This window comes from Oryctolagus cuniculus, chromosome 2 (assembly GCF_051225735.1).
Source record: "Oryctolagus cuniculus isolate XC-2025 breed Fujian yellow rabbit chromosome 2, ASM5122573v1, whole genome shotgun sequence".
NCBI classification, from domain to species: domain Eukaryota; kingdom Metazoa; phylum Chordata; class Mammalia; order Lagomorpha; family Leporidae; genus Oryctolagus; species Oryctolagus cuniculus.
Window position 1 is genome coordinate 79,925,903 of NC_142868.1, and position 7,083 is coordinate 79,932,985.

At 41.5% G+C, this 7,083-nt stretch overlaps 1 long non-coding RNA gene across 1 annotated transcript; it reads left to right on the forward strand.

The window, feature by feature from the left end:
- The first annotated feature begins 1,166 nt into the window (after positions 1–1,166).
- Positions 1,167–1,859, forward strand: LOC138848496 (uncharacterized). The gene is made up of 2 exons (XR_011386332.1): positions 1,167–1,328; positions 1,505–1,859. It is a non-coding gene; the product is annotated as an uncharacterized LOC138848496 (long non-coding RNA).
- Positions 1,860–7,083: the final 5,224 nt, after the last annotated feature.

The following is a 7,083-nucleotide window of genomic DNA, read 5'->3' on the forward strand; positions in this document are numbered from 1 at the left end:
AAAATAAAATTAAGCCCTGGTTTCTCTGAGTGAGTCTAAGGGTAATTAAACCTGTGAAGGTTATTCTTTTTTTTTTCTGATATAGTGGCCTTGGGGGGATATTGACAAAGTGTCAGTGGCCTTTTTAATAACCAAGAGCAGTGCTCAAGATCGATGTAAGGGGGGTATTGTTGAAAAGAATGTGTTAGAGATCTCCAGAGAAATAAGGACCCAATAGAGTATGTATGTATGTATGTATGTATGTATCTATCTATTTATCTATCTATCTCATCATCATCTATTATCTATAATCGGTTATATATATAAACAATCTGTCATCTATAATCTATTATCTTTCTATATCAATCTATTACCTATCAACTATCCACCCATCTGCTATCTCTGTCCATCTATTATCTATATCTTTCCGAAATCTATCTATATCTATATATCCATCCATCCATCACCTGTCTGTCCATCCATTATCCATTGTGAAATTTGTTTACAGGAACTGGCTTATGTGACAAGGGAATGCCAAGTCTGAAATCTATGCAACAGGCCAGTAGGCTGGATGTTCAGGGAAGAGCCAGTTACAGTCTTGAATCCCAAGGTTGGGAATTCAGGCAGGATTTCTGTGTTGTAGCCTGGAGGCACAATTCTTTCTTTGGGAAACTTTAGTCTTCACTTTTAGGGCTTTCAACTAATTGGATAAGACCCCTTCACAGTATCTGCTTTACTTAAAGGCACTGAGTGGGGTGTGGCATGGCATGTTAAGTCACCATTTGGGATGCCCAAAACCCAATTTGGATTCCCAGTTCAAGTCCCCACACTTCTTCTTCTGATCCAGTTATCTGCAAATGCACTCTGGAAGACAGAAGATGACGGCTCAAGTGCATGGAGCTCTGCCATTCATGTGGGTGACCCAGATGGAATTCCTGGCTCCTAGCTTGAATACGAACCAGAGTTGGATGTTGAGAGTGAACCAGTGGATGGAGGATTCTCTCTCTCTCTCTGTCTCTCTCTGTCTCTCTCTCCATCTCTCTCTTTCTCTCAGTGTCATTCCACCTTTCAAGTATATAGGAAGAAAATAAACATTAAAAGAAAACTTATTTTAAAAGTCAATTGATTGTAATTATTTTTCTTTTGTTTTTAATTTAAATTTATTTGTTTGTTTAATGTATTTGAAGGGGGAGAGAGAGAGAGAATCTGCCATCCACCGGTTCATTCCCCAAATGCCAGCAACAGCCAGGTCTGGGTCTTCCAGGTGGATTGCCCCCTCACCAACTGCCTCTCAGGACGCACATTAGCAGGAAGCTGAAACCAGGAACAGAGCCAGGACTCAAACCCAGGTAAACTCAGACTCCCATGTGGGATGCAGGTGTCCCAGTGATGTCTTCACTACAAGGCCAAAGACCCACCCCTGATTGTAATTGCTAACCACGTCCAAAAAATACTTTTACAGCAACATCCACACTGACATCTAACCAATTAACCATCACAGTGGTTTATGTTTTATCTCTTTCAGATGAGTTCAATACAACCACTGTATGGAGCAAGCAACATAAAGTGGAGTCTTGATACAGCCAGCCTATAACCCGAGAAGAATCCCTAATGCCCACTCATTTCCAGACACCTACCCCAGGAAGAACAAATGAGACTGTGAGCGTAACCTGCTCTGGGAGAGCGGTAGGAAGTGCAGGGACAAAGCGAATCTTTTCCTCCCTCTCCCTGGCCCATTTAACACAATGCGTTTTTTAAGTGTCTGGCATTAAGAGGGCTTGACTGAAATGGAATAAGCCATTTCCCCTTGGCACAGATCTCCTAGCTAATGGAAAAAACTATCTGGCACATACAGATACATTTTAAATAAAACGTGCACCTGACTACTGCGCTTAGCATTGATGTTATTAAACATAATGTGAAGAATTTTTAAATGTCCAGTTCTGCACTTGTGTAATTAAACAATAATTGTTAAAGGCAAAATTCACATATGAAATTAATCATTTTAAGCGAACAATTCATTGACATGTAGTCTGTTCACAATGTAGTATTCTTCTCTTTCTGGTTACAAAACATTTCTTAACTCCAGTATAAAACTCCTAAGCAATTCTCCCTACTCTCCTTTCCTCCTAACCCCTGGCCACTTTCAACCTGTGTGCTGTCCTGGGGTTATCTGTCAGGGACCTTGCATATAAAAGAAATCATCCAATATATAATAATTTGTGTGTGTCTGGCCTCTACTGTTGTGGAGGTTTGTTCACACTGCACTGTGCATCAGTACTTTCTTGGCTTTCTGCTACTGGATGATTCTCTCTCTCTCTCTCTCTCTATATATATATACATATACTCTCTATATCTATATCTATATACCGCAATTTGTTTATCCATTTATCTGCTAATGAACACTCAACATTTTGGCTACTACAAATAGCGCTGCTATGAACAGATCTTGTTTGAGTATCTGCTTTCAATTCTTTTGGTTATATACCTAGGAGTGAGACTGGGAGGGGACACAATCTCATGTTTCACTTTGGAGGAATTGCCAAGCTGTTTTTTTTTCACAGTGCCTGAATGTTTTCTATTCCCACCAGCAATGCATGAGGTTCCAGTTTCCACATCCTTGCCAACACTTGCTTTTCCTTTTCAATTTTTATTTTCTTGTAGATATCGCCATGTGTGTGATCTTGATTTGCATTTTCTTAATGTCTGATGATGCCGTGCATTGTTCATGCACACTTGTGTAAGTTCAGTGCTTGAACTTCATCCTGAGTCCTAGACACATGAACAGTTTCTCAAACTGTCGGCCCGCTTGGCCCTTGGGAGGACTGGGGGTGACCTTAGACAACCAGAGTCTCTGGGGTCAGACAGGTCGTGAGCACCTACTTACTCACTTTCACCAGTGGCTCATATGATTTTCTCAATTTCCATGTTCCAGTCTATGCTCAGTTTTGAGAGTACTGGTTTATAAGCGTTTAAAGAACCAGGTTCCTTTTCATCTATTTTTGCTAATGAAATAATAAATTGACTCTGAGCTATTTCACAGCATTGGAATTTCTATATTTTTTCCAGAAATCATAACCAAGCTTTCAAAAATATCCCACTAAGAATAGCCATTCTTTGGCTACATCCCTAAAACAGGCTCTGATATGAATGAAATTAGACAAGTCTAGTAATATATTACAACAATCAGGAAAAATCATTTGGAGAATTTTAATTTTCAAAATGACATGGAAAATATGACTACTGACTACAGACTACCCTGCATTTGTTTTGACTTCTGTGAGGTATGTATTTTGGGTAAAATCCCAACTCGAGGCAGTGTCAGGGTCATTCATTTGAGGATCACAGTAGACATGGTTAATGCCAAATATGTCAGCAGCCTAACTTCATGAGATGTTTCTTATGTAGCTGACATTTATTTCATTACTAATGATGGAGATTAGCCCAGCTATGACTGAGATCCAGAGATAAATACCGACAGGGTGGGTTAGTTATCAAACAATAACTGATGACCAGCAAATCCAAGAAGTATCAGGAGAAAGGCAACTGATGGGAGGGAGGTCAGCAGGAACAAGAAAGTACGAGGTCTTGGGAAAGACCAGAGGCTAGGATGAAGTTCAATGTAATAAAAAAAAAAAAAAAAAAAAGAAACTCAGTTGGTGAAGCCAAGGAGAGACCAATGTAGAGAGAAGGCAATGTTAGTTTAGGAAGAAGGTAGAAGTCTTGCTGAAAGTATGCAGAGTCGGGGACCTGCAAATCACTGGTTACAAGATGATCATAGGCTTAGCTGAAATACTGGGTTGGTGCTGAGACAAGAGAGCACTGGCTTAAAGGATTTAGAATCATAACTCAATGAGTTTACAGCACACATGCCCTGCCGAGAGTTATGCAGAACAGCAGTTTAAATTCTCCCTTGAACTTCCTCAGACAGGGCCCGCCCTCTGAGCAATAAGTGAAAGAAGCCATCTGGTGCCCCTGGGGATGGAGACACCACTGAGACCCGTGACTCCCAGTCAGGCTCTCCAGCTTAAGCACTTCATGGATGGCAAAGAGAAAGGGTTGACAAATGAGGATCAATGGCAACATCCTCTAAAACAAGATTCAGAATCTCGGTGTTAAGGGCTATGCTGACAAAGTCAACCCTTCGTGCCAAATTCTTGGGTTCTTAATTCAAGATTGTATTCCACATCTGACATAATTCTGTGTTAGAGAAAACAGAAAATCTTATCTTCCAAAGCTAGGCATTTTATGCTAGTTTGATGAACATGAAAGACCCCCTACGGTCAACACACTGCACAGCGTAAAAGATTAGTCAGAAAGACAACAGTACGTGTTTCAGACAAAAAATAAGCAACCCATTTGGTGAGCTGGTGCAGGCTGCCTTTCTCTCGTGGGCGGCTAGTCATTACCAACAGCCTTTTCTCAACCTGGCAGGGAACCACTCAGTGTGGTTCCAGTGTGAGCCCAGTAAGCATTTCTTCTTTAAGAAGTGACTATCTACTAGGCTAATCCTCCGCCTTGCGGCGCCAGCACACCGGGTTCTAGTCCCGGTCGGGGTGCTGGATTCTGTCCCGGTTGCCCCTCTTCCAGGCCAGCTCTCTGCTGTGGCCAGGGAGTGCAGTGGAGGATGGCCCAAGTGCTTGGGCCCTGCTCCCCATGGGAGACCAGGAGAAGTACCTGGCTCCTGCCATCGGATCAGCGCGCAGGCCGCGGCGGCCATTGGAGGGTGAACCAACGGCAAAAGGAAGACCTTTCTCTCTGTCTCTCTCACTGTCCAAAAAAAAAAAAGTGACTATCGCAGCTGGAAAGGAAATCTATTAGATGAAATATACGTAAGATAAGTACTTTCTAATTATCTACCGGCTGCCTAACATTATGCCAGGGTTTCACTATTGAAAGAGCTCAGTTGAAAAGTGTAGTGCCCTTTCGCCCACAGCGCGCTGCTTGGTTCAACAGAGTTTTGAGTTCGAGAAGCTGATGCACGTAAGGTCTGGTGCTGGAAAGAAGAGGTGAGACTTCTGAGGAGCGATGTCCACAGTTCTGCTTTCTTTGTCCCTCTCACAGTGACAGCAGGGGTGAATTTGGCATGGCCGCATTTTCACAGAATTCAATTCCATTATTTAAAATAGTTTTTCTATCAACCAGCCCCAGTCTGATTGTTAACCAGTCCTTATCTTGATTCTCATACTCTGCAAAGATGACTAAAGCTAGTTCTTCCAAGAGGTCAAGTTTAGAACACAATAATAGCTAGACTGGTGATCTTGAAACCGATCTTAAGACAACATTGTAAATTACTCTGATTTACATTTTAAAACCCCATTGTACTGTTCTAAAAATCACAGATTCTTTCACAGTATGGTCTTAGAAATTACTGTTAGGGCATATCCATGGTGATGGTGAGCTTAATCCTAACCAAGATTTACCTGAATACTGAACAAAATACCTGTATATGTGTAGAACGAGAGGCTGCCTTCATCTTGTTATATTCTTTGCTTTTAGAAATGTGGTTTTGAGTATTTTGTACACTTACCAATTGTTCCATAATCATTTTAGGGTTTACATTTGATCCTTTGGGCAGAGAACAGGTTGGCAGGTTTGAGAGATGAAGGCAAGGTTGACTGCCAAGGGGCATGAGGGAGTTTCTTGAGTCGTCCTTTATTCTGCAATTCTATATTTTGGTTATGGTGGTGATTACATTTGTTTCACACTTCAGGTGAATTCCCCTGAATGTAAATTCATACTTCAATAAACTTTTGAAAAAAAAAAAGAAAAAAAAAAGAGAAAAGTGTAATTCAAAACTATAACCACAGGCAGGCATTTGCCCCAGCAATTAAGACACCAGTCAAGATATCTCTGTCTCACGTTGGAGAGCTTGGGTTTGACCCCTAGCTCCAGCTCCTGGCTCCAGCTCTCTGCTAATTCAGACCCTGGAAAGCAGCAGTGATGACTCAGTTGACTGGGTTCCTGCAAGCCACGTTGGAGACCTGGATTGCATTCCTGACTCCTGGTTTCCATTTGGCCCTGCCCTGACTCACTCACTCTTTCTCTCTTTCAAAAGTAAAACAAAACAAAGATGCTATCTGCTCTCAAATAAAAAACAAAAAACCAGAAACAAGCAAGCAAAAACTGTAACCAATTTGCATTGGATCTCACGTTGTATCTTGTGATAGATGGCAGCACACAAGACCTCCACAGAAGCTGAATATGTTGTCATGCCACATTGGGCACAATGTCCTTGCATTTCCTAATAGTGCTGTTTTATGGAAGAAATTAAATTACATGGCCTTGCTTCCTAGCTAAGTGACAGTATGCATGAAAATGATATAAAACCTGGCTTCTGGAGAACATAGGCAAATGAGCATCTTATTACCCTCACTTTATACCCACTGAAGAATGAAGAAACTGGAGATACAGTGGAATCAATTCAAAGGTCAAATTATCAATGTGATGCCCGTAAAGTTTGCAAATCTGTATTAATTCAAAAATATGAAAATATCAGTATCTGTTGACCTTCAGTCCAGAAAGGACCAATGACAGATCTTTAAGAAGTGGGTCTCTCGGGAAAATTGTTTGCAATAATAAAGATATTCCTATTATGACAAAGATAAGAAAATAGTAGACCAGAATCTTCAATGAAATAGGGTTCTGTATAAATCACTATTTTAATTTTAAAAGCAAGGTGGCTACTAATGACAAACTGTCTGGTGTAGGTATAGGCGTATTGGTGCAGTAGGTTAAGTTGCTGCCTGTGATACCAGCATCCCATGTTAGAGTTCTGGATCGAGTCCAGCTGCTGTACTTCTGATCCCAGCTCCCTGTTAATGTGTCTGGGAATGCAGCAGGAGGCGGCCCAAGTACTTGGGTCCCTGCCACCCATGTAGAAGACCAGAATGAAGGTCTGGCTTCTGGCTTCAGCCTGGACCAATTCCAGCCATTGCAGCCATTTTGGGAGTGAACCAGTGGATGGACGATATCTCTCTCTGTCTCTCTCCCTCTCTCTCTCTCTCTCTCTCTCTCTCTCTCTCTCTCTCTCATTCTTGCTCTATGTAACTCTGCCTTTCAAATCAATAAATAAACCCTTTACAAAACCCAAATTACTCATTC